General features: G+C 46.3%; 1 protein-coding gene across 6 annotated transcripts in view; it reads right to left on the reverse strand.

Moving 5' to 3' along the window:
- Nucleotides 1–24,433, reverse strand: part of EZH2 (enhancer of zeste 2 polycomb repressive complex 2 subunit) — a 76,648-nt gene extending 52,215 nt beyond the window's left edge. The window contains exons 1-2 of one of the 6 annotated variants that reach the window (XM_073550060.1): nt 23,910–24,433; nt 5,395–5,537 (exon numbers count right to left, since the gene is read on the reverse strand). The gene's annotated coding sequence lies outside the window, so the exon portion shown is untranslated. Of the gene's footprint in view, nt 1–5,394; nt 5,538–23,599; nt 23,810–23,909 lie in introns of those variants that run through there. The other 5 variants (XM_073550062.1, XM_073550064.1, XM_073550059.1 and 2 more) reach the window with 5 other exon arrangements.
- Between the last annotated feature and the right edge of the window lie 2,263 nt (nt 24,434–26,696).

Raw genomic sequence — 26,696 nt, forward strand, 5'->3', positions numbered from 1 at the left:
TACAGTAGCCGGACATGAATTGCCAGCTTTTCAAAGGACACCGGAGCATATAAATCGTGCGAGTGATGTCCGATTTTTTCTCGCACCCATTGACTTGTATTGGCGAGTCTCGTCTCAGTCCGATTTTGTCTGAGAAGAAAAAAAAAAAAAAAAAAAAAATCGCAAATGAGATGTCACCTATTGAATAACATTGGTCTGAGTGCAATCCGTCCGTATTTCTCGACAGCGAGTATGAGCCATATTTGGTACACTCCAGAGAGGTTGCCTTTATGGAAGAGTGAGCAGAAAAAAGACTTACTTACATTCAGAACAAGCCTCACAATTTTTGTATTTGCCAAAAGACAAGTGAGAGACTTCCTAATTGTTTGGCGAAAGGTGCTGTGGTCAGATGAGACCAAAATGGAACTTTTTGGCCACTAAGGAAAACGCTATGTCTGGGGCCAAAACAATACTGATTACCTCCAAGAACACCATCCCCACAGTGAAACATGGTGGTGGCAGCATCATGCTGTGGGGATGTATTTTTGCAGAAGGGACAGGCAAAATTGTCCGAGTTGAACTGAAAGGAAGATGGATGGTACAAAATACAGGGATATTCTTGAGCAAAACCTGTTTCAATCTGTCAGTGATTTCACTATGATGGAGGTTCACCTTCCAACAATACAAGGACCCAAAGCATCCTACTAAAGCAACACTAAGTGGTATAAGGGGAAACATGTAAATGTTGTAGAGTGGCCTAGTAAAAGCCCAAACCTTAATACAATTGAGAATCTGTGGTCAGACATGAAGATTGCTGTTTACCAGAGGAAACCATCTAACCTGAAGTAGATGGAGCAGTTTTGCCTTGAGGAATAAGCAAAAATCTCAGTGGCAAGATGTAGAAAGCTCAGAGACTTATAGAAAGCGACTTGCAGATGTAATTGCCGCAAAAGGAGGCTCTACAAAATACTGACTTTAGGAGGGCGAAGTTATGCACACTGACATTTTTAGTTATTTTTTCCTATTTGTTGTTTGCTTCACAATAAAAAAACCAAATGTTCATAGTTGTAGACATGTTCTTTACATGAACTGATGCAAACCCTCAAAAAAATGTGAAATTCCATTTTGTGAGGTAGCAAAACACAAAAAATGCCAAGAGTGGTAAATATTTTCTCAGTCTGGAACATTATTGCTAAAAAGTGAAAAATACTGGCACCCTGATAAACTGCATGAACTTCAGTAAAGTCAAAGATCAGTCTGGATTTATCTGTAGCCTTCTGAAAAAGCATTGGTTACAAGGGAAAGAATACTCTATGGAATGCAGCATGGGCCATACACGTGTATATGGCTCCAGTCTCCTGCATAATCACCTGGTCTAGGTGCAATTTTAAATCTGGCTTAATTTGAGAAAGTCATTTGTAAGGCGTTAATAAAGTGGTCTTTTTTTATTTAATAATCGCCTTCAATGATAAGTCTATGGTGTGTGTGTTTATGGGACAAAAAAGGCAACCTGCTTCGATTCTGGAGTCAAAGAGCAGAGGATATGTGAACACTGCTCAAGCATTAAGGCTATGTGCACACGTGTGGAATTCCGGAGTTCCATTCCACAGGAAATATGCGCGAAAACCACATTTTAAATTCCCGCGGAAAAACTAGCGATTTGCAAGCTTAATTAGCTTGCAAAATGCTAGCGTTTTCCAAGCGATCTATAGCATCGCTTGAAAAACTGATTGACAGGTTGGTCACACTCGTCAAACGTAGTGTTTGACGAGTGTGGCGTCAATAGCTTGGAGGATTCACATTCAAAATAAAACATATCCTTTAATAATCCATTAAAATCTAAGACAACACATAAACATAATAGTGCTCGTGCGTATCAGTGCTCATTTAAAAAATGGTTCAGTCTCACCATTAATCATGGACATAAGCGCCCCGGCGTATTTTTCAGAGGTCCCCTGCCGGGTATTCGGGTCCATATAGCAGCACAAGACAGTGTATGAAAAAGGAGGTTAATAGGGTTACAGGTATGCAGTTTTCCCTATCCTCCCTACTATTAAGACTGCCTATGCGGCATCAGTAGTAAAAAGATCTAATGTTAAAAATAAAAAATGGTGTTTTTCTCACCTTCCGGTGTCCCACGCAGCGTTCCCGATCATCCCGAGACCGCGACGTCAAAGGTCATTGTCGCAAGGCATTACTGGGAACGGGACTTGCAGGGAGCATCGCTGAGACCTGGTGACGCGGCGAGGGACATCGGAAGGTGAGAATATGACGATTTTTTTATTTTAATTCTATTTTTTACAGGGATATGGTACCCAGAGCCTGGAGGAGAATCTCCTCTCCTTCAGACCGTTGGTATCATCCGCAAATGTTCTTACTTTTCGCATGGTGGGCACAGCCACATGCAAAGTAAGGCTGGGTTCACACGTAGCGGAAATTACCGCGAGAATTCCGGAATTCCATTCCGCGGGGGGAAAAAAAAAAAAAAAAAAAAAAAAAAAAAAAAAAATTATCGCATTTTAAATTCCCGCGATTTTCCCACGGAAAACTAGCATCTTGCAAGCTTAATTAGCTTGCAGAATTGCTAGCGTTTTCCAAACGATCTGGAACATCGCTTGGAGAACTGATTGACAGGTTGGTCACACTCGTCAAACATAGTTTGACGAGTGTGGCCAACTTTTTACTATTGAGGCTGCCTATGCGGCATCAATAGTAAAAGATAGAATGTAAAAAATAATAAAGAAAAAAATATATATTGTTATTCTCACCTTCTGACGTCCCGCACAGCCTTCCCGCCTCTCTCCACGCTCCCGGTCCCAGTAATCCTTTGCGACAATTACCGCAATGATGTCTGTTCTCGCGGGATCGCGACGTCTCACAGTCATTCGCGAAGGCTTACTGGGACCGGGAGCGTGGAGAGAGGCGGGAAGGCTGCGCGGGATGTCAGAAGGTGAGAATAACAATATTTTCTATTTTAAATTCTATTTTTTACAGAGATATGGTACCCAAAGCCCGGAGGACAGTCTCCTCTCCTCCGGACCGTGGGTACCATCCGCAAATGTTCTGCTTACTTTCCGCATGGTGGGCACAGCCACATGCGGAAAGTAAGCAGAACAATGCATTCCTATGGGTGCGGGATCGCCGCGATTCCGCAAAATTAATTAGCATGCTGCGTTTTTTACCACGAAGCAATTCCGCTGAGGTAAAAACCGCAGCATTAGCACAGCATTGCGGAATCCCATAGGAATGCATGGGATGCTTATTTTTTGCATTTTCGCGGTTAAAACCGCCGCAGAAACGCGAAAAAAACGCCACGTGTGAACTCAGCCTAAGCGGAACAATGCAATCCTATGTGTGCGGATTTTCCCGCGATTTCGCACAAAGAATGAACGTGCTGCGTGGAATCCCATAGGATGCTTTTTTTTTGCGTTTTCGCGACAAAATCGTGCGTTTAAAATCGCCACGAATTGCAAAAAAAAAAAAACTACGTTATGAACACAGCCTTAAGGGCAATGAAAAAATAATATATTATGTAATAATAATAATAAACACAGACTTACTAATGTGGTCAAAGCTAGACAGGATACAGAAACATCTAAAAGACCAGCAAAAATGGCACCATATTTATCAGCGCAGCACACAATGGTAAATTTGGCGCTTCTCGCTACTACACTTTTCTCTTAGCTATTCATGAATGCTGCGGTCTAATAACTATGAATTAGCGGTGTTTTTTAGAAAGGGGATATTAGCAAACATCACATTAATTGTATAATGGATCTGATGACAAGTGTGAACAAAGCCTTCAATATTTCTGCAACAAATGTTTTCGACCAAGATGAACAAATAACAGGCTTTTTGAAAAACAAAAGAAAAATTATCACAAAGACTCAAGGTTAACACATAAAATGCCTTTCAATAACGGGCGACGGTAATTGTACTGCCAGGATTAAACCTGTTGCTATACAGCAGGAGAAAGCAGAGTCCCAACTATTAGAGCTCTCAAGATGACAAAAGCATTTCATGATGATTAAGGAGTTTAAGGAGCATCATTTAGTGTAAAGAAGCAGCTGCAATTCCACTGCCTCTATGGGACATGGTAACACTGAAACAAAAACGCTGCAAAAATAAATTTTGTTTGCTGAAGAAAGAAGTTGAAATAGTTAAACCACCACTTGGAGAAAGAAAATTGATAAAAAAGTACCTGGGTTGTTTGGCCAACAAGAGGTTAAAGCGACATTGGCAAAACGTTTATGTTCAAATTCAGGGTATACTTGGCCAGCGTGGCCACCACATTCTGCACCAACAGGACAATGACACAAAGCACAGCTCCTCCGGGCTACTTAAAGGCTATGGGACCACGGAGGAAGATGATGGGGTGCTGCCTCAGATGCCATGGTCTCCAGAGTCATCCAAACTCAACCAAAGTCAGGTAGGTTGGGGTGAGTTGGACCACAGAGAGGACAAAGCAGCCAACAAGTTCTCAGCACCTCTGGGAACTCCTTCAAGACTGTTGGAAAGCCATTTCAGGTGACTACCTGATGAAGCAGCTTTGGAGAATACCAAAGGGGCTGAAGAGCTGTCATCAGAGGATACAGGGGGTGCATTGAGGAATCTAAGGAATAACACATTCTGATTTCTTGCACACTTTTTTCTGAACTCCTTTTTTCCATATGTGCTCCTCCACGGTTTTGCCGCCTTGAGTCTGAATCTACAATGTGCACATTCCAACAAGTACAAGGAAAGCCATTGCATGAAGAGGTGTGCTCAAACTTCTCTGGTATTGTATGTGTTTATTTGGATCTAGAAGTCAATATACTGTTGGGTAAAATTATTCTTTAATCTATATACCCCATATAAGAGGAAGGCATACATTACATATAACTGTACCCTGCATATTCTACCTCCTGGGAATACTCGTCTAACACCTGCATTCAGACACATTCTAAAAACAATAAGAGAAAAAAAACAAAAAACAGAACATAAAAGAAAACTGAAATACAAGGCGTTGTTCACACAGGGGATTGCTCAGTGCCAGGGAAGCAATCCAAGATTGCCTTTTTATGTTTTGCAGTGGATGTGCAGTTTCAGCTGGGTCTTATCTATGGCCACCGGCCATGCTTTACAGGTAGACACCATGCACACACAAATGTAATAAGTTACAATTCACTTATAATCGGCAATGTGCAAATTGGTGGCAGAAAAATCCACATTGGTCTCAAATACAACATGGAGATCTCCCATTCTACACGAGAAGTGTTTTGTGGGTGGTTTTCACACAGATTTCATGATTACAGAGCACTCGCCAAAATCTGCATGAGTCTACAAGAATCATTCACATTTTAGTGCAACGTTAAAATCATAAAAATTTAAAGGGGTTATCAAGAACTTTTATTATTTATGGGGCTAAAAACTTACCAGTAGGTACTTGCTAACCACCTGCCTGTTCTGCACGGGGACCTTCTCTGACAGCGCTCCCCCGGCTTCATTTCACCTCCATCTCTTCTGCTCAGCAGATGGGGCGTCACACAGCTCCTCGCAGTTAGGTAGCAGAAATTAGCCTGTGAATAAATATGGCATCAGTGACGCCCCATCCACAAAGCAGAAGAGAAGACGTTGCTCTGTCAACGAGACATCAGCAGAGGCAGGGCGATGGCCGGTAGTTAACTAATAACCACATGCCTGTAAGTTCTTAGCTCAATATGATAAAGTAATTAAAGTCCAAGATAACAGCTTTACAGGGGGGTGGGATGGGTGACAAGAGGTCACATCACATATAGTAATGGCTGCAGCTTGGAGTAAGCAGGGGTTATCCAGTAGTGGATAACCACTTGAAGACAGCTCTACATCTACATCCCATCTACAGAAAGCCCATATACACACAATGATTGCTTATAGAATTTCACTGGCTACTGCATTTTTTTTATTTTTTTCAATTCTACAGTTACTTATAAATGTTATTTCTGCGTGTCACTAAATAAGCAATGCTTGGGATATTGATATACAGATAAGGACCGCGCTGGAGTCAGCATGTGTGCAGGGGGTTTGGGAGCCCGCTCCAAAAACAGCGGATGCTGACTGTATTACACGGACTAATTCTGCCTGTATGTACAGCGCCTGGAGCTAGCGCCAATCACTGCTGTTAAACCATTTAAATACCACTGATAGCAATACTTTATTGGAGCAATCAACGTTTCATGTGCCCATAGGCTCCCATAAGCCCTATGCAATACGATCGTGGGGAGCTGATGAATTAGTATTGCAGCTCAGCACCTACTTAGTCCACTACTAGGAAAACCCTTTCCTAAACTAAATGTTTGGCCCCAATAAAAAAAATAAAGCCTATACTCACCTCCCATGCCGGCTCTGTGCCCGCGGTGTCGGCACTCGCTCTCCCCGGGGCTCTCATGCGGTGTTGTGACATGTGACGCCCGGTGCCCAATCAGCGCTGTCTCCTCCTTCGGACAAACTGAACCTGAAGAGGCAGTCCGCGCTGCAGATGATCTCTCACTTCCTCTTCTTGTTTAGTTTTTCCCGAAGGTGGAGACAATGATGCCAGCGCTGATTGGGTGCCAGGCGTCACGTGTCACACCGCAGGAACAGCGCCAGCACAGGAGGCGATTCTAAGTTTTATTATTTTTTATTCAGACGCCATGACAGCACCACGAGAGAGGGGATCCGCCCTTCGGGGACAGGAAACCTACAGACATAAAAAAGGGCGCCCCTCTCTCCCGCCTCAGTTAGTTTCCTGCCCCTGACAGTGGATCCCTTCAGACATACCTCTTCGGAGTCCGAAGTTTTTTCAGTGGAATCCTAGGCCCGGCAGGCCGGTTCAGGCAGCACTCCTGCCTCGGTCTGTCCGGAGCACCGGAAGCGCCGCACGGCAGGGGGACTGTTGGTGCAGGCGGCAGCAGGTGGAAGAGGCCTTCAGGGGGAGTGCCTGCTTCTGGAGGCCCGACGCCAGTACCCGGTAAGTATATTCTGGCAGCCCCTCCTGGTCTGGTCCTGCGGAGGCTCTTGCGGTCCCGGGGGCATCCGTGGCGTGGCCCGGGGCGGCTGCTTCCACCGGAGGAGGCGGGCCGCTGACTATCGTGCGCCGGCCGATGTCGCGGCCTGGGCGTGCCATATGACGTGCCGGGCATGCACTGTAGGCCGAGGCGGTGACGTCAGGGGGGGCACCTCTGGGGGAGTATGACGGCCTCGGCGTGTCCGGGGCAGCGCACGCCCTGGTCGGGGGTCCCCGGTTCTCGCAGCGGGCGCGGTCGGGGGGGAGGAGCCGTACATGCCAAGGGGTACTCGGCAGGCCTGGATGAGAGACACCTGCTGGCCCCATCGGGGGCGGTACCTGGGGGGGGGGGGGGTCAGCTGCGGGACGCTTCTGGCCCTGTATAGTGCATAATGGCGTCACTGGAGCATGCAGATTCTCTGGATGAGCAGCCACAGCCACAACCTTCAGAAAAGTCCCAGCAGCGGTCTATCAGCAGCAGCCGCTCTGGGAGGCATAAATCTATCCAGAAGGCGAAACCTGAAAAGTCCACGAGCCGTAAAGGATCGGCGGCTATGATGGACTCCCCACAGAATCCGGTACCACTCTGTTACACGCCAGGGGTGAGCTACGAGAAAGTTCACCTTAGTGATTTTCTGTTTCCCCTTATGTTCCCTCTCTCCAATCTGTCAGGGGAAAAAGTGCTCCGGGAAAAGCAAGCAGAGTGTGCCAAGTGCGGGGCTCCCCTTCCAGACGGTCATGGAAGGAAGCTGTGTAGACCCTGCATACATTGCCTAGTCACAGAAGAGACCTCCGACTTTACCTCCAGTCTGCAGGAGATAGGCCGGAGGTTAGGGGTTCGGTCAGATCCCTATCTCCGGACACGGGGTTTAAAGGGAAGTCTCCTAGATCCCCCGTTTTTGTCTCAGACAGCGACTTACAAGAGTTAAGATCAGACTAATCAATCATCATCATCATAATCATCATCAGCCAGATCGGCCCACTCCTGATTTCCGCTAGAACGAGTCAGTCATCTAGTAAAGGCGGTAAACAGCACAATGGAGATTGAGGAGACCCCGACAGAGAAGTCTGTGCAGGATTCGATGTTCAGGGGGTTGGACCGGAAAAATCAAAGGTCCTTTCCGTAGGTAGACAAAATCAGCGCACTGATCACAAGGGAGTGGAAAAAGCCCGAGAGGAAAAGCTCCCTGCCACCCGCCTTCAAAAGAAGGTATCCATTTGAGGAGGCAGCTTCATCCTCATGGGACAAAGCCCCAAAACTGGACGCAGTAGTCGCCAAAGCGTGCAAAAAAACTTCCCTACCCTTTGAGGACCTTGGTAGTTTAAAGGACCCGCTGGATAGGAAGGCCGACGTCTTCCTTAAGGGAACCTGGGAGACATCAGCAGGAGCCCTCAGACCAGCGATCGCTGCCACGTGCACTGCCAGGTCCTTAATGGTATGGTTGGACCATTTAGAAGAGCAGCTTAGAGATAAAGTCCCAAGACAGGACATCCTTTCCTCCCTTTCTACAATCCAGGGAGCGGCGGCCTTCCTCTCAGATGCGTCAGCGGACTCTGAAGTTAGCATACAGATCCACGGCCCTCTCCAATGCCACCCATAGGGCCTTGTGGCTTAAATGTTGGCCAGGTGACATGCAGGCCAGATCAAAGTTATGCGGCATCCCATGTGAAGGGGTCCATTTATTTGGTAAAGTGCTGGATGAACTGTTAGAGAAAGCTGGCGACAGCAAGATATGATTCCCCTACTTAGAAAGGTCATCTTACAGACGGGACTCTTACAGAAGGTGGTCTGACCATAGGAGAGCAACAAGAGAGAGACCCAGATATGACAGCAGGAGGAAAGGTAGGGGGTATATGTTTAATACCCCACGGGACCATAGTAATCCCAAATGACTGCCGGCCCAGGTCGGGGGGGGGGGGGGGGGGGGGGGGCGGGGGGGACTGTTGGCCTTCTACCCAGCCTGATCAAGTATTTCAAATAGCCCATGGATACGGAGCATTATCAGAACGGGATTGAGGTTTGAGTTCCAGAGAACCCAGCATGAGAAACTTCTTCTAACCCCCATCCGCTCTTCATCTACAGAACAGGAGGTGTTGGAGTCGGAGGTACGGGAACTTCTCCAGAAGGGTGTCTTGGTGAGGGTTCCTGAGCTACAAAGAGGTAAGGGGTTCTACTCCCCCCTCTTTCTAGTCAAGAAGCCAGACGGCTCCTTACACACCATCATTAGTCTCAGAAGCCTCAATAAATTTATTGAAATTCACTCTTTCAAAACGGAGTGTGTGAAATCCGCTATTAACTTGCTATTCAGTGGGTGCTTTATGGTAGTCTTAGACCTTAAAGATGCCTATTATCACGTCCCGATACACGCAGATAATCATCAATTTCTAGGGGTGGCAGTTTCACTTGGCGGAATTATATGCCACTTCCAATACAGGGCACTTCCCTTCGGGGTTGCAGTGGCACCCCGGGTCTTCACAAAGATAATGGCTGAGGTTATGGCTCATTTGCACGAACAAGACATTCTCGTGATCCCCTATCTAAACGATCTACTAATCGTGGGGCACTCGGAATCTCACTGCACCGCCCATTTAGGGAAGGGCGAACACGTCAGGCTATTCTCAGACAACCAGGTAACTGTAGCCTACATTAACCACCAGGGGAAAACCCGGTCCAGGCCCTTAATGGAAGTGGCGAATCATATCTTTGAGATCGCCGAGGTTCACCTTCTATCCCTTACATCCCTCCATATAAAAGGAAAACACAATATAACAGCCGATTTCCTAAGTCGCAACAGGCTCAAGCAAGGAGAGTGGGCACTAAAGATGGCCATCTTCAGACAGATTGTACACAGGTGGGGATTACCGGAAATAGACTTGTTCACCAGCAAAAGGAACAGACAACCCCTCTGTTTTGTTCTTTGGATCCCAGAGAGAACCCATATGCCATTGACGCTCTCCTGATCCCTTGGAACTTTGACCTGGCGTATGCCTTCCCCCCACTGAATTTGATTCCGATAGTGCTGAGGAAGATTCGAGAGGACAGGGCTCGCGTTATCCTAGTAGCCCCATTCTGGCCCAGGAGACCGTGGTTTCCTTGGCTGACGAAGATGTCTGTGTCCCAGCCATGGATTCTCCCAGAGCTCCCGGACCTTCTGTCCCAAGGTCCAGTGTATCACCCACGATTATCCAACTTACACCTAGCGGCGTGGAATTTGAGGGGGTTTTCCCGTGGGCTAGTCAACACCCTATTAAAAAGCAGGAAAGCCTCCACGACAAATATCTACGCCAGAGTCTGGAGAAGATTCTTAGCCTCAGGGTCGGAGGTTGGTCAGAAAATCCGCACTGACCAGATACTGGAATTCCTCCAGAAGGGGTTGGAGATGGGTCTAGCCACAAATACGCTTAGAGTCCAGGTCTCAGCTCTAGGGGCATTATATAACTGCAACCTAGCGAACAATTACTGGGTGGCTAGATTCATTAAAGCAGCAGCGAGATCCAGACACATCATTAAACGTAAGCTGGTTCCATGGGTTCTCAACTTAGTACTATCAGCACTAACAGAACCCCCCTTTGAGCTTATTGATTTTGTCCCTATAAAAATCCTTTCCTTCAAGACTGCCCTGTTGGTTGCCCTAACGTCGGCCAGGAGAGTTAGTGATCTACAAGCACTCTCTTGGCTACCTCGGTACACCCAGTTTAGAGTTGACAGGGTCACTTTAAAGCCAGACCGCTTGTATCTGCCCAAAGTTGCCTCAAAATTTCATAGACTACAAGAGACTGAGCAGAAACTCCATTCCCTAGACGCAAGAAGGTGTCTCTGTAGTTACATTTCGGCCACGAAGCCATGGAAAAGGGACAACGCCCTATTTGTATCTTTTCAGGGGGCTAGGAAAAGACTTAGAGTGTCCAAAAACACCTTAGCCAGGTGGATTAGGGAGGCAATTTCTTTTGCTTCTACAGCAGGTGGTTTAGAAATTCCAGAAGGCATAAGGGCACACTCTACTCGGGCCGTGGCAACATCCTGGGCAGAGTGGTCGGAAGTATCCATTGAGGACATATGTAAGGCAGCTACGTGGTCCTCTCCATCCACGTTCTTTAACCACTATAGATTGGATTTAGGTGGTTCCGCCGACCTCACGTTTGGGAGAAATGTGCTTGAGGCAGCTATCCCTCCCTTAGTTCTCTTCATCTCTGTAAATCTCTCGTGGTGCTGTCATGGCGACTGAATAAATGCTCAACTACTTACCAGTAGCGGTGTTTTTCAGGAGCCCATGACAGCACCTTTACATTCCCTCCCTCTGCTCTCACATATGGGTCAGCACCTTTCTTTCGGTTAGAATTTAGTCACAGGTCTGAAGAATATTTAGTTTGACTGTGTATAAATGAACTGCTACTAACCAGGGAGGTCCTCTCATGCTCTGTAATCCAACTGAGTCGGAAGAAAGGGCCGCCCTTTTTTATGTTTGTAGGTTTCCTGTCCCCGAAGGGCGGATACCCTCTCTCGTGGTGCTGTCATGGGCTCCTGAAAAACACTGCTACCGGTAAGTAGCTGAGCATATGATGGCCATATATGTTTATTTTAAGAAGGGGTTGTCCTAGTAGTGGAAAAACCCCTTTAAGTTCCCCATGGCTGCCAGCATGGTACTCCTGTGAAAAATCAAAAAATATTGCTCTTGCAAAAACGGAAGGAAAAAAACAAAAAAAACAAAACACAGAAGCACCGAAATGAAAACACTGCAACTACAAATGAAGAGGTTAAGCTCCAGATCCTATTGTGTACCCATTCCAGCCTTTTATCCTGTATAACAGATTTTAAGAGCTTAAATGAGAAATGTACTTTTACCACCTTTCATAAATAATTAGTACATCCATACAAGAAACATTGTAAAATATCTGAGAATCAGCTTATTTTCTTCTCTTATGAGCCACTTCTTCCCCTCACGCTGCCTTCTAAACTTATCATTCATGATGGGCAGCACGGTGGCTCAGTGGTTAGCACTGCAGCTTTGCAGCACTGGGGTCCTGGGTTCAAATCCCACCAAGGACAACATCTGCAAGGAGTTTGTATGTTCTCCCCGTGTTCGCATGGGTTTCCTCAGACATACTGATAGGGAATTTAGATTGTGAGCCCCATCGGGGACAGCGCCAATAATATCTGTAAAGCGCTGTGGAATTAATGGTGCTATATAAATAAATAAAAAATAAATGATAAAAAAAGGAAACAAAAGACACTCAACTATGATTTGCTTAAAAAAAACAAAAAAAAACCTGAGGTGTTAAGGTAAGCCTCCTACTATATTACGTGTAGAGGGGAGGGGGAATAGCGCAGTATTAAACAGGCAGAGAAAACAGGAAGATTGTCCTGAAATTTTTTAACAAGTCCAGAGCTGGATTCACATCTGCACTGCTCAGTACTGCTGGATATTGTTCTCCATGCTAAGGAATGAAGAAAAAGAATCCCTGTGTGCTGTAATCCGTATGGGAGGCATTATAGCTGCTAGGTCTCCTGTCACTAGCTCAAGTCTTTTGCAAATTCAAGAAGTATTCTTAAGTTTAGAAGTTATCCAACATCCATAGGATAGTAGATAACTTCAAGATCACTGGGGTTCCAACACTAGGCTTCCCATCAATCCAGGGAAGCAGGGATTGTATGAATGAAGCAGAGGATGATCATGTGCACTTCCACGCCATTCAATCTTCATGCACTGTGCTATCTCCGCTACTCCTATTAAGAATGAATGGAGTGGCAATGCACATGATCAACCTCTGCTTTATTCATAAGGGAGGCCCCCCTGGCGTTTGGCAGTCTCAGCGTTCAGACTGCCAGTGATCGGAAACTTATCCCCTTCTCCTATGAATAGGGGGAAAACCCTGTACTTGAGAATACCTCTTTAAGAGAGAGAATTGCAGAGGTGAAAATGTGGCATACAAGGCACAAAGGCCAAAGAGAGTTAGTCTTCATCTACACAAACACTACAGCTTATTCTGAAATGTTACTTGAAGTGACAATCACATATCATCAGTAATGCGAAGTCTGTGGGTTGGTTACATGCCAATATCATCATATTACAGGTATCACTACAGATTAGTGATCAGTTATGAAAAAAAAAAAATTCTTCCTTTGTGAAATCAATGGTATCCGCCGCTCTAGACACAGAAGACACGGGAAAAACGTGCATCTGTCAGCATTTCTTACTCCCCTAAGTAACATTGCTAATTGAGAAGAGGCATAAGAGTCTCGTGATATATTACTCAACCACTTTCCTGTAGACCAGATTTAATAAAATATGCAACAATATAGAAAGCATTCCCCAGCCACAGGGTACGAAACCTTGTGCTCTCTCCAGAAGGTTGTGTGAGGATGGAAGCTCGGCATACGAGCAGAGAAAGGCCAGCTACAAAGACATCACACACATCTCAATGTTATAGGGACAGTCTCTACACTAGAGCTGCAGGAGCCTGTTATTTCCCTCACATCATCTACGTTTGAAAAAAGTAACATTTCAAGAGAAATATGATAAAGGATGAATGTGAGATCACTATGACTATGTGCAGAGCAGTCATATCACAAGAATCACTCGCTTCCTCCACGTACATCTGTAAGGAGCCTGACTTCTCCCACACACTTCTGCAGACATGAGAAGTAACTGCTTGCCACCATGAACTATATATAAAAGCAACATCTGGTCAGAGATGCAACTGGATTGCCCGGTATAAAAGAATAAAGCCTTCTGCAGACTAATGTATACTGAAGTTTTAAAAGGGTTGTATTGGCTTAGGGTATGGGCCTTTGGAATCCTCCTATCACGCGCACTGCATACTGTCAGGGTTCTTCAGTGCCAGGATCGGCGAGCAATTTGCAAACATGCAGTCACGTGCCGACTAGACGTACAGTTAGGTCCATATATATTTGGACAGAGACAACATTTTTTAATTTTGGTTCTAGACATTACCACAATGAATTTTAAACAAAACAATTCAGATGCAGTTGAAGTTCAGATTTTCAGCTTTCATTTGAGGGTATCCACATTAAAATTGGATGAAGGGTTTAGGAGTTTCAGCTCCTTAACATGTGCCACCATGTTTTTAAAGTGACCAAAAGTAATTGGACAATTGACTCCAAGGTTATTTCATGGACATGTGTGGGCAATCCCTTCGTTATGTCATTCTCAATTAAGCAGATAAAAGGCCTGGAGTTGATTTGAGGTGTGGTGCTTGCATTTGGAAGGTTTTGCTGTGAAGGAAACATGTGGTCAAAGGAGCTCTCCATGCAGGTGAAACAAGCCATCCTTAAGCTGCAAAAACAGAAAAAACCCATCCGAGAAATTGCTACAACATTAGGAGTGGCAAAATCTACAGTTTGGTACATCCTGAGAAAGAAAGCAAGCACTGGTGAACTCATCAATGAAAAAAAGACCTGGGCGCCCACGGAAGACAACAGTGGTGGATGATCGCAGAATAGTCTCCATGGTGAAGAGAAACCCCTTCACAACAGCCAACCAAGTGAACAACAGTCTCCAGGAGGTAGGCGTATCAATATCCAAATCTACCATAAAGAGAAAATAAATACAGAGGGTTCACTGCACGATGCAAGCCACTCATAAGCATCAAGAATAAAAAGGCTAGACTGGACTTTTCTAAAAAACATCTAAAAAAGCCAGCAAGGTTCTGGAAAACATTCTTTGGACAAATGAAACCAAGATCAACCTCTACCAGAATGATGGAAAGAGAAAAGTATGGCGAAGGCGTGGTACAGCTCATGATCCAAAGCATACCACATCATCTGTAAAACACGGCGGAGGCAGTGTGATGGCTTGGGCATGCATGGCTGCCAGTGGCACTGGGTCACTAGTGTTTATTGATGATGTGACACAGGACAGAAGCAGCCAAATGAATTCTGAGGTATTCAGAGCCATACTGTGTGCTCAGATCCAGCCAAATGCAGCCAAACTGATTGGTCGTCGTTTCATACTACAGATGGACAATGACCCAAAACATAAAGCCAAAGCAACCCAGTTGATTATTAAAGCAAATAAGTGGAATATTCTTGAATGGCCAAGTCAGTCACCTGATCTCAACCCAATTGAGCATGCATTTCACTTGTTAAAGACTAAACTTCAGACAGAAAGGCCCACAAACAAATATCAACTGAAAACCACCGCAGTGAAGTCCTGGCAGAGCATCAAAAAGGAGGAAACACAGCATCTGGTGATGTCCATGAGTTCAAGACTTCAGGCAGTCATTGCCAACAAAGGGTTTTCAACCAAGTACTAGAAATGAACATTTTATTTACAATTATTTAATCTGTCCAATTACTTTTGGTCCCTTTAAAAACAGGGTGGCACATGTTAAGGAGCTGAAACTCCTAAACCCTTCATCCAATTTTAATGTGGATACCCTCAAATGAAAGCTGAAAGTCTGAACTTCAACTGCATCTGAATTGTTTAGTTTAAAATTCATTGTGGTAATGTCTAGACCAAAATTAGACAAATGTTGCCACTGTCCAAATATATTTGGACCTAACTGTTTAAGACCTCGCTCAACACAAGAGTGTATTGAGTAAGGCCAGACACGTCTAGTCGGAATGTGTCTAGAAGTACACAAACTACATTTTTGCGGTCATGTCACGTGACCGCCCGCTCCTGGCGCCAGAGAATCCTCAGCACACGTTGTGAGGATTCATGTCTGCAGTCACCAAGACTGCAGTCTTGCACCCTAAGGCCTGACAACCTATTTTTAAGACCTCTGATCCTGTATCAGACCATCTTGATATTATGTCTCATTTTCAAGTTGTACTCAAGTTGTAGATATTTTAACTACGTACACTATATTGACAAACGTATTTAGGCCCCTACGTATTGTGCTTACAGGAGCTTTTATGACCTCCCAGTCATAACCCAGAGGCGTCAATATGGAGAATGTTGGTTGCGAACACACAAAAAAAAAAATCCTATTCTGGGAAGGTTTCCTCAAGATTTGAAGGACTCTGTGCGAATTTTTACCCATTTTTCCAAAAAACATTTGTCAAGTCAGACACTGATGGTCGACAAGAGCACCTGGCTCGCAACCATTGCTTCCTTTGTGCACCAGAGCACAGTCATGCTGGAACAGAAAGATGTCCTTTCCCAAACTAAAACATTCCCAAAGTTTATTCAAAATGCACTGGTATGCTTGAGCATTAAGATTTCCCTTCACTAAAATCAACGGGTCTAGGCCGACCCCCTGTTGGCACAATGCAGTCAGGCAATGTTCTCCCGAGATTCACCAAAGTCAGACGCATCCATCAGACTCCCCAGATAGAGAACAGGATACCACACTCCACAGTACAGGACTGTGGAAATATTAACTATAGTTAATAACTGTCTGTACTGTATAATATATTATTTCAGCTGCACACTCCAGCTGGCAAGGCTTGTGGACTCTGGTCATGTGACCGATTACATCATCACACGTTCTTCTGCACTCCTATGTTGCAGCCGGCTTATGATTGGTCAGTGTCATACATGAGATAGAAGTACACGTCCCCAGTAAAAATGACCCAATTACACCCACTTGAACATGACTAAAGTTAACTCTTTAAGTGACAAGTAGTTGATTGCCACTATCCTTGCAATGGAAAGTCAACATTTAAAAAAAAAAAAAAAAACAAACCTTTTTATTTTACTCTGGAGCCACAATTACATGGCAAGCCAAGTCTTACATGAAAAATTTGGTGAAAGGTCCTCTTTAAGGCAGTGGTCACATGGTTTAATTAACTGGACTGTCTGTTCTGCTATCCAAAGCTAGAAAGTGTTCCTTAGCCAAGGGTGGGCCAATCTGGACAGGGAAATAAATCAGCTAAGTTTGGTAAAAGCATAAATTCAAAATAAATACCTAGGGAAGACAGCTTCAAATATACAAAATCATCAAAAAAAAAGGAAGCTAGGTCTAAAATTGTATACTTTATTAGAATTGAATAAAAGATGCTTTTGTGGGACCATCACACTGCGTGTGGGGACGCCGAGGGACCATCACACTGCGTGTGGGGACGCCGAGGGACCATCACACTGCGTGTGGGGACGCCGTGGGACCATCACACTGCGTGTGGGACCATCACACTGCGTGTGTGGAGACGCCGAGGGACCATCACACTGCGTGTGTGGAGACGCCGAGGGACCATCACACTGCGTGTGTGGAGACGCCGAGGGACCATCACACTGCGTGTGTGGAGACGCCGAGGGACCATCACACTGCGTGTGTGGAGACGCCGAGGGACCATCACACTGCGTGTGTGGAGACGCCGAGGGACCATCACACTGCGTGTGTGGAGACGCCGAGGGACCATCACACTGCGTGTGTGGAGATGCCGAGGGACCATCACACTGCGTGTGTGGAGACGCCGAGGGACCATCACACTGCGTGTGTGGAGACGCCGAGGGACCATCACACTGTGTGTGGGGACGCCGAGGGACCATCACACTGCGTGTGTGGAGACGCCGAGGGACCATCACACTGTGTGTGGGGACGCCGAGGGACCATCACACTGTGTGTGGGGACGCCGAGGGACCATCACACTGCATGTGGGACCATCACACTGCGTGTGGGGCCATCACACTGCGTGTGGGGCCGCCGTGGGACCATCACACTGCGTGTGGGGCCGCCGTGGGACCATCACACTGCGTGTGGGGCCGCCGTGGGACCATCACACTGCGTGTGGGGCCGCCGTGGGACCATCACACTGCGTGTGGGACTATCACACTGCGTGTGGGGATGCTGTGGGACCTGTTAGAGGGCTGTTCATCAAGGAACAAGGGCTGAACAACAGGAGCAGTGCGATTTACTGCATTTAAAAACCTTATAAAAGTAGTTAATTATAGGGATTTGCTTAGCTGCTACTGATTGGAGCATATGTTATAATAAACCCTGTTCTAACATCTATAAGCACCAGCAGCTAGGAAACATGATTAATCTGCTCAATAGTAAATGACAAAAGTTATTAATCTAAAACAAAATTAGTATTGAGCAGAGCTATTTTCAGCCTATTGGCTCGGCCCTCCACAATACTCACCGTCTTCAAATGGCCCCTCGGGAAAATTAATTGTCCACCCCTGGGATAGAGTAATTTTATTAAACCAAAAAGGTAACACCGCTTTCCGCAATCTTGATTTTCAGGTCCTCTGTTATGCAGTTCACAGCCTACTCCAGGTTACATATTTTGCTTTTGCAGCAGTGTCTCCCCGTAATACAGGCTGGATGCGAGGTCTGTGTGTATTCAAGGTGCTGCCGGCTTCATTGCTCGTATATCTGCCCATCTTCTATCCTATTCATGTGCTGCTCTCCTCATCCACAGCCCCTGTTCTCTGACATTCCAAAATAAATCTCTTCTTCCCTTTCTACGCTGCTATCTCTAAGGGTACGTGCACACATTAAGTATTTGGTGGTCCAGACATTTCTGCACCTCCTAGGCAGGAAAAAAACACTGTGGCAAAAATGTATTTTTTACTTGCAGTTTTGGTACAGATTTCTCCCCACTAGAATGGGTGGAATCTGCAGCAAAAACGCTGAAAGAATTGACAAGCCGCAGATTTCGGTCTGCAAGTCACAAATAAGCAACGTGTGCATGAGAATTCAGGAATCACATTTACTTTGCTGCATCGGGAGACCCTTTAGGTTTTGAGACAAATCAGCACTGAAACAAGCGCAGCAAAAACGCAACATGTGCACACGGCCCAACACTATGGAGGGAGGGGGAGAACAGAGCTGTCACCAGAGCCAGAACTGCAGCATTCTTACAGAGCTAGACAGTAGATCAGGACCAATAGTCACTCTGCAGGAAAATGCTAGAAAACATTCAGACTATTTAGAACGTTTCTTGACTTTGAAGGCAAATGAACAATGAGAATAATTCCATGAGAGGTGTGCATAGCCTTAAGCTTGTAGCTATGGAACAGAAGATAGTAATATATGTAGAAAAATTGGGTTTAATTGGCATTTTTTCCCCCCAACTTAAAAGTGAAATCAACTGTTTTGAATAGAACATATAAAATCAAACATAACTGGCAAATCTACATTTTCTATGCAACCATTTTTTGTCTACTATTCAAAAACCACAGACCAAATGCCACTCAGGGGTTTTCACATCTCTGTCATTTATTTATAAATGTCAGAAAGAAAGAACATGTAAAAAACCCATTCCAGTGATTCATCAGTCAGTTCAAAATATGAACACTGACGTACAAGGGGGTGTCTAACCAGTGGTTCCCATACATCTCTGGCCCAATCTCCCGATACGTCTTCACATCCATTGTATTGCTCTCCTGCTCACAATCATTTACAGCATTTCTCCAGTGGATCTCTCATTCTCTGGAACGCACCTTCCCAATCAGACAACGTACCTCACATTTGGGGGTCACACTAGCATATAGTCAATGACAAGAGGCTCAAACTCTGCTGCAAGCGTGAGCCAAGTGTCAGCACTCTGTACTCATATCCTCTCACATGAGAGTATTGGTGCAGAGAAGGTGGAGAAAGTCATTTCTCCATCTCCTCCAATGTCGGCGCTTGCGGTAATGGCATCCCAGTGCAGTCTGATGATTCACTCGCACCCATACACTTGTATGGGCGAGCGCGATCCGATTCTCTGATGCAATTTCAACCTGCTGCAATTGTTTTCTTATGTCGACCTGGCATGAGTGAGCAATCGCAGATCTAAGCCGCCCCCATAGGGTAACATTGAGCCGAGTGCTATCCAATAAAACAGCGCATAGCAGTTGGCAGTGTTACACACTCGTGTGACTCCGGCCTTCAAAGGAGCCTCCAACTTACAATAACCCTACAGCCACTATGCTGCGGTATTAGACACCACCAACTTTACCTACCGGTATTTGAAAAACATTTCCATTTCAGTGCCATCACCCAGGTGCGTAACACCCACCCCTCGCCATGCAGGCCAGGCCGCCTTCACTAACATCTGTGAAATGAATCAGTTGGTGTAAAGAGCTGGCATCGTTCGGAAATAGGAAAATAGGATGTCACCGCTGTAACAGGGCACTTTGTGAAATGTGCACGATCAAATACTGAAAAGTAGAAGCATGTGAGGACCACAGCAACTCAGCCATGAAGTGGAAACCTCTGAAAGTTACAGAGATGGGTGGCGCAGAGTGCACAAAAAAAGTCACATAAACTGACTCAATAATTATCAGAAAATGAGGAACAGGCTAGTAATGACAGCACTACCAGAAAGTAGAAAGAACCAAAATGGAACAGTGAGTGCTGCAGTCATCTGTGGACTGGATTTGGTTCCTGCTTAAAACATTGAGAAAAGCAGGAAGACAAAAGTCATTGTGAAATCGCCAATATGCAAATCATATATCAGCAGTCATGTGATAACTGCTAACCCTGTCACACAGCAGAGTCTTTACAGTATATGTTACATAGTGTCAGCGCTCACCATGATTGGGTCAGATCCAGATCCTTCCGAGATTTATACCTGCCCAGATATCCACTTCAGGGAATCAACTTCAAACTTTGTGCACAGTTTGGGGGGGGGGGGGGGGGACCCTTTTCCGTTCCAGTATGACTATGTCCCAGTGCACAAAGACCCGTACAGGAAGGCATGGTCGAGTGGGTTTGGTACAGGAGAACCTGATTTGCCCACGCCGAGCCATGATCTCAACCTCACTGAACAGTGAACACTTATGAGAAGAACTAGAATGGAAATGGTGTGCCTGGCCCTCTCACCCAACACAAATGCTCTTCTGGATGAATGGGCAAAAATTCCCAGACACTCTCCAAAATCCCATAGACCAACTTTCCAGAAGGGTGGAAGCTGTTTTAGCTGCAAAGTGGGAACCAATGTCAAATTAATATCAATGTATTGAGACTGGGTCATGAAAACTCCACCAGGTGTAATGTGTAGGTTTCCTAATACTTTTGTCCATCTAGTGTTTTGGACTATACACCTATAGTACCATGGAATTAACCTTCCCGATGCAGCCAATTTTCATTTTTGGATTTTGATTTTTTTTCCCCTTCCTTTCTTCCAAGAAACACAAGACCTTACCAGCGTGAGCCTCTGTGCACTTCACCACAAATCACACTCTAAGGCTGGGATCACACATGCGAGAAACTCGGCCAAGTCTCGCATGTTAATACCCAGCACTGCTGCCGGCACTCGGAGCGGAGCGTGCGGCTGCAAAGCAATACTGTACATACAGCCGAACACTCTGATCTGAGTGACGGCGGCAGTGCCGGGTTTTGATGTGCGAGACTCGCCCGAGTTTCTTGCATGTGAATATGAGCCCTAATCAAGAGACTGGAGTAAGATCTCTAGCATAATGTTCGCCACACCTCGCTATGAATTACACGAGTGGGCGTTGCCATGACCCATCTCAGTTTTGCTCATTTTCTGGACAAAACTGGAATGAAACTGCCAAAAGTCACAAAATGCTTGTCAAACCTCCAGTGGAGCAAAAAGTTTGCACTCTTTCAAAGTGTTTAATGCCAGAACACTAATGAATCCAAACAGGGCAAACGAGCTTAATCAAAAGAAAGTATCGCCAACAATTCTGTCATCAAATCCTAGAGCAGGATCTGAGGTCCAAAGCTGTGGCACAGTTTATACTTTTACAAGGTTGTGGATTCAGTGTCCATTTTGGTGGAGTCGGTGTATAAAATGGACCAACTTCTAAAATATATACCGGAAATTGGGTACCGTAGGTCAGGGCAGGAAGTGCAGTAAAAGTTTCCAGAATAATTTGAGAACGTTATGAAATGTCCAATTAATGTCTGTTCCTGATCTAAGTTTTTCGGTGAGATGAATCTGTGCTGCACTTTATGTCCACGCTCCGCAGTTACCAACGCTGTGGAGTCAGAGTCGGTAGTTTGGCTTACCCACTCCTCAGCCCTGCTTTGTTAGGAAGACTCGCAACGTTTTCATGTTTTAGGAAATCGGGATGGGTGATGGCTATTTTTTGCACCCTAATATTACATTTTTTATTGATACCATTTTGGTGTAGATACAATGTTTTGATTGGCTCTAAAAAAAAAAAAAAATTCTGTTTTCTGCTGTTTTAATTTTTTTCGGTGCACAATCACCGATCGGATTAATTTATATTTTGATAGCTCAGACTTTTACTAATGCAGTGATACCAAATGTGTTCTTCTAAACGTCTCTACTTTTAAAGTGACAAAAGCAGGGCCATTTGCACTTTTGTTTTTTTTGTCACTTTTTTACAACTTTTTACTGTATTCATTTGTCCTACAGGGGACGTGAAGCTGCGATAATCTTATTGCTTGTGCTGTACATATTGTACTTATTGTACCTGTGCTGGCCACAGGTTGGCATTCACGGGGGAAGCATAATGAAAGGCACAAGGGTCATCAGCAGAGCCCCAGCTGTCACGACAACCCAATGACGTCCCACAATCACGTCACAGGCACGCCGATGGGCGCGTGGAATGCCACAGCCCCTGCTTGTTAAATGCTGCTGTCAGATTGACAGTGAGATTTAGCAGGTTTACCAGGTGTACTGAGTCCAGTGATGTCATCCGCAGAGGTGGCGCCGATCCCTGCATGCTGGGTATTCTGACAACGTGCTGTTGGATGTTTGTCACTGCGGCTCTGGGCTGGCAACGTAGCACGCATTGCATCATCAGAAAGGAAGTAGAAAAAATACAACTAGAGAAGCTGTTAGTGTAGTTAGGGAACGGTGGGGAACTCCAAGTATATTAGAAGTTAGTTTAGATTTATGGCACTAAATAGATAGGGACTTACAATGACTACGGACCACCCCAAGAAGCCACAAGTCTGTAGTCACTATGTAATATTGCATATTTCCAGACAACATTCCAACTACCAGTAGACTGTATGCGACCTCACGCTATATACTTGCACTGAGCGAGACCGCAACCCGATAGGACACAGTGCCCTATATGAGGAGTCGCAAGTCTGCAGTCACATAATGCAACACACTTGTAGGTTCCGCCTGGAAAACCCTTTTAAACACTGAAGAAACTTTGATGGAACTCTAAAATACAAGGAATATCTTCAGAATATAGATCCCCATAGACTTCCATGGCCGAGTCGGAAAAGAATAGGACAAGCCGTGCGTCTCACGGTCCAGAGACATCGATCCGCTTTCGTTTTTCAAACTGATGAGTGTATGACTTAAACTCTATGGGTCTGTTCTGCCTTCGGCCCCAGTCACGTCAGTCAGGGAGGTTTCTATTCCCTTGCTGAGGCCCCGATCCACACCGTGCTGTTAGAAGTGACAACTGTGACACTGACAGCGCCCCGTACAGTAAGGACCCCAGCTCCAAGTGGCAGTATAGGGGGTGCATGTCAGACTGGGACCACTAACTATATAGAGGATGCATGGGTGTGGGATAGGTGGACCCCACCCAGCTGATCAGTGGGGCTCCCACAGGTGGCCTCTGTGGCAGGTGTGATCGCACAGTGTATAGAGCCAGCATTGGGCCCCTCCTGCACACGGGCCCCGGAGACCTGCCGATTCCCATATGGGCCAGTCTCCTCCAGCAGACAAGCCTCCCCCGCCTGCTGCCCACTCAGCCAGCACTATTGTGATGAGCACTTGTCACTCTACAATATCGCGACATACGGCCCTCCGATCAGTAATACCTGCCGCAGGTACTTGTGGGCACATCAAGACAGTGGGAAAGTTACTGAGTGGCGAGCCCCAGATCACGGATGTCGCGAGTCACACCTATCACAGCTGTCCCCACTCATATCGCGACAGCCGCCTCGCTCCGTGAAGTTCCCGCAGGCAACACCTGTGCAGCGCCGAGCCCGCACCTCCATCCTCAGCCCAGGGCTGCCGGGAGCCCCTCCTCCTCCCAGGCTGGGGGCGGCCCCTTTGTCCTCGCCTGCACTCACACAGGGCCCACAGTGTAGCCCACTGGCACCAGCACACGGGACAGGCGAGCATTACCGTACGGGTGGTTGTCTCCGCCGCCGGTCCTCCTGTTCCTGTGCTTCCCCCCAACGGATAAGTGACCCCCGAGCTCACTCAGCAGCGCCGGTCCCGGGCGCCAAACTAACCTCCCTGATCCTCCTCTCCCCGCCCACCGGCCACGCCCACACCGGCGCCTAACCACACTCCGGCCATTGGTCGCTGAAGCGGCGCTCCAAGCCAGAACAGCCAATGAGCGCGCAGAGAGGGAAAAGAAGCCGGCGCCAGCAGGTCCCCCCGCCAGCCGCGCTCTCTGCAGCCTTTGTTCTGCCTTTCCTGTGGCGGGTGCGCGCTCCGCTACTTCTCCTCCCGGCAGTGTACGTTGCGTGCAGCGCGGACGGGTCAGGGCTGCCGCTGTGAGGAGGCGCCGTTACTTCAGGCTGTCCGGAGCGGACACTTATGCGGCTCCGCCTGTCACGTTCTACAGGCTGCTCTGGAGCCGGTGTCAGTCAGTAAACATTTGGCGCCGTCTCGCTGCTGGCGGGAGGAAGGAAGTGGGCGGGTAAAGTTTGAATTTGTGACCTGTCCGTTGACCGCGTAAACGTTTACTTTTCCGATAGTGACGTAGGCGGGTAGGTGCCGGACACGTGACTCCACACGCAGGATGACGTTGGCCGCCGGCGGCTGCAGCGCTCAGCTGTGGAGCCTGCTGTGTCCTGCCCCGGCTACAGCCACCGTGGAGTGGGAACCCATGGCAACCGGACTGCCGCAGTTACTGGCCGGGACGTGTAGGGCTGTGCACCGCTCTGCTCCGGCATGGTCCCCATCACGTTGTATGAGGATACAAGTGGCTGAATCCAGACAGGTCGGGTGGGGGGCTGCTGACCCCAACTCAAAAGCCTGGTCCTGTCAGGAGACCCCCAGCCGATGCTTGCACAGTGCTTTGCGGTTTCATTATAAAACCCATTCTATGTAAATGAGCTGCGGAGAGCAGAGCTCAAAGTGGGGTTTTCTCAATCCAGCAAAGCGAATTAAAAGCAAAAGTAATGGTTCTAACGTATGTGTGATGCATGTTGTTGTTCCCCACAAACAATGTTTTAATGACTACATCTTGGCATAGTAAGTTCCACAATTGGATGTGTTTAAATAAAATGTTCCTGCGCTGAGATAATGATATAAACGTGCCCCTACTGTGTCTGACCATACAGGATCATGGTCTGATCCTAAGGGCCCGTCACACAGCGAGATCGCTCATTTTGTGACGCATCAGCGATATCGCTGTGTGTGACGGGGATCAGCGACCGGACCCCCTGCCGGGTATCGCTGATCATGCACGATCGTCCTGGGCCATTTTTTGATCGTTGGTCTCTCGCTGGCCAGCGCGCATCGCTGCGTGTGGCAGCGGGAGACCAACGATCAGCAACGCTGGTTTTCAACGTAAACATCGGGTAACTAAGAGCCGCGTGGCTCTTGGATTCCCGATGTTTACCCTAAATACCAGCGCACGCTGGTATCCAAGAGCCATGCGGCTCTTAGTTACCAGCTGTTTACGTTGGATACCAGAGTGCACGCTGTTTTCTAGGGTAAACAGCGGGTATCCAAGATACCCGCTGTTTACCCTAGATACCAGCGTGCTCACTGGTCCTGATCGCTGGTGAGTCTATGTGGCAGGCCACCAGCGATCAGCCTATGTCCCAGCCATCCCATCAATGTCAGATCGCTGGGACATCGTTTTGGGTAATGGGGCCTTAACACAGATCCTGGGTAGGGGAGGAAGCAAAAGAGAGATACAGACAGGACAGAAGGGGATCACAGCTGATTAAATTTTGTTACCAAGGTTTTGTCCCTCGGACAATTTTGAGTGTTCCTGATAGATTTTTTTCATGCTGATTTCAGAAATGACTTCAGATTTTTCCTATCACGTAAGGGTTTTGAGAAATGATACGAAACATAATATTCTGTTATAATTCTAAAAACTCATACATGAACTTTTTCTGAAAGATTATATTCTGAATTTTCCACTGAAATAACATAAATCGCTGATCTACACATATGCAAGCACTTATTGTGCGAATTCCAAGCAGGCGCAGTGAATCATTCGGCTGACCGTGTACGGAGCATACCACATCTCCTGGGCAGGGGAGGAATTAAAAGACAATACTGACATTACAGCAGGAGATCACAGAGGATTCATTTTGTGAGGTAAAATATTTCACTAACTGTTTTTAAACAATATTTTACCTCACAAAATGTATCCTCTGCGATCTCAAGAGAGCACAGACTGGAGAAGTCAGCACATGGGGAAAGAGGGAGTGGATAGGTGGGTGAGCAAACGGGGGGGAGAGATTCTCAACACTACAAAGCTTGCCCCCATCGTGACATTACCACCCTCCCGATGCAATAGCATTGGGCCACCATCTAGTTACTATCATATATGCAATTCGCCTGAATACTTTTCATTGTAAAAACTATATTTTGAAATGTTGGGTCGGTGTCTCAACAGCAGTAATAATTTTTGCTACATATGCGGAGAATATACAATGAAAGCACAAAAGAAGGAAATGACTCCACTTGTTAAGAAAACATATGAACTATACTTTGAATGTTCATTTGGAGATCAAGACAAACTGGGCACCTCATATATGCTGTGCATCTTGTTATAGAAGCGTTAGAGCATGGCTGAATGGATCACAAGCTTCAATGCCATTCGCTGTCCCAAAGATATGGAGAGAGCAGAGAGATCGTATAACAGATGGCCAACTCACTGAATGAATTTAAGAAAGGAATGGATACTTCTCTTGTGCGTAACAGTAAAGAAGGTTACGA

This window comes from Dendrobates tinctorius, unplaced genomic scaffold (genome assembly GCF_039654945.1).
Source record: "Dendrobates tinctorius isolate UK_male_01 unplaced genomic scaffold, ASM3965494v1 ptg000162l, whole genome shotgun sequence".
Lineage (NCBI taxonomy): Eukaryota > Metazoa > Chordata > Amphibia > Anura > Dendrobatidae > Dendrobates > Dendrobates tinctorius.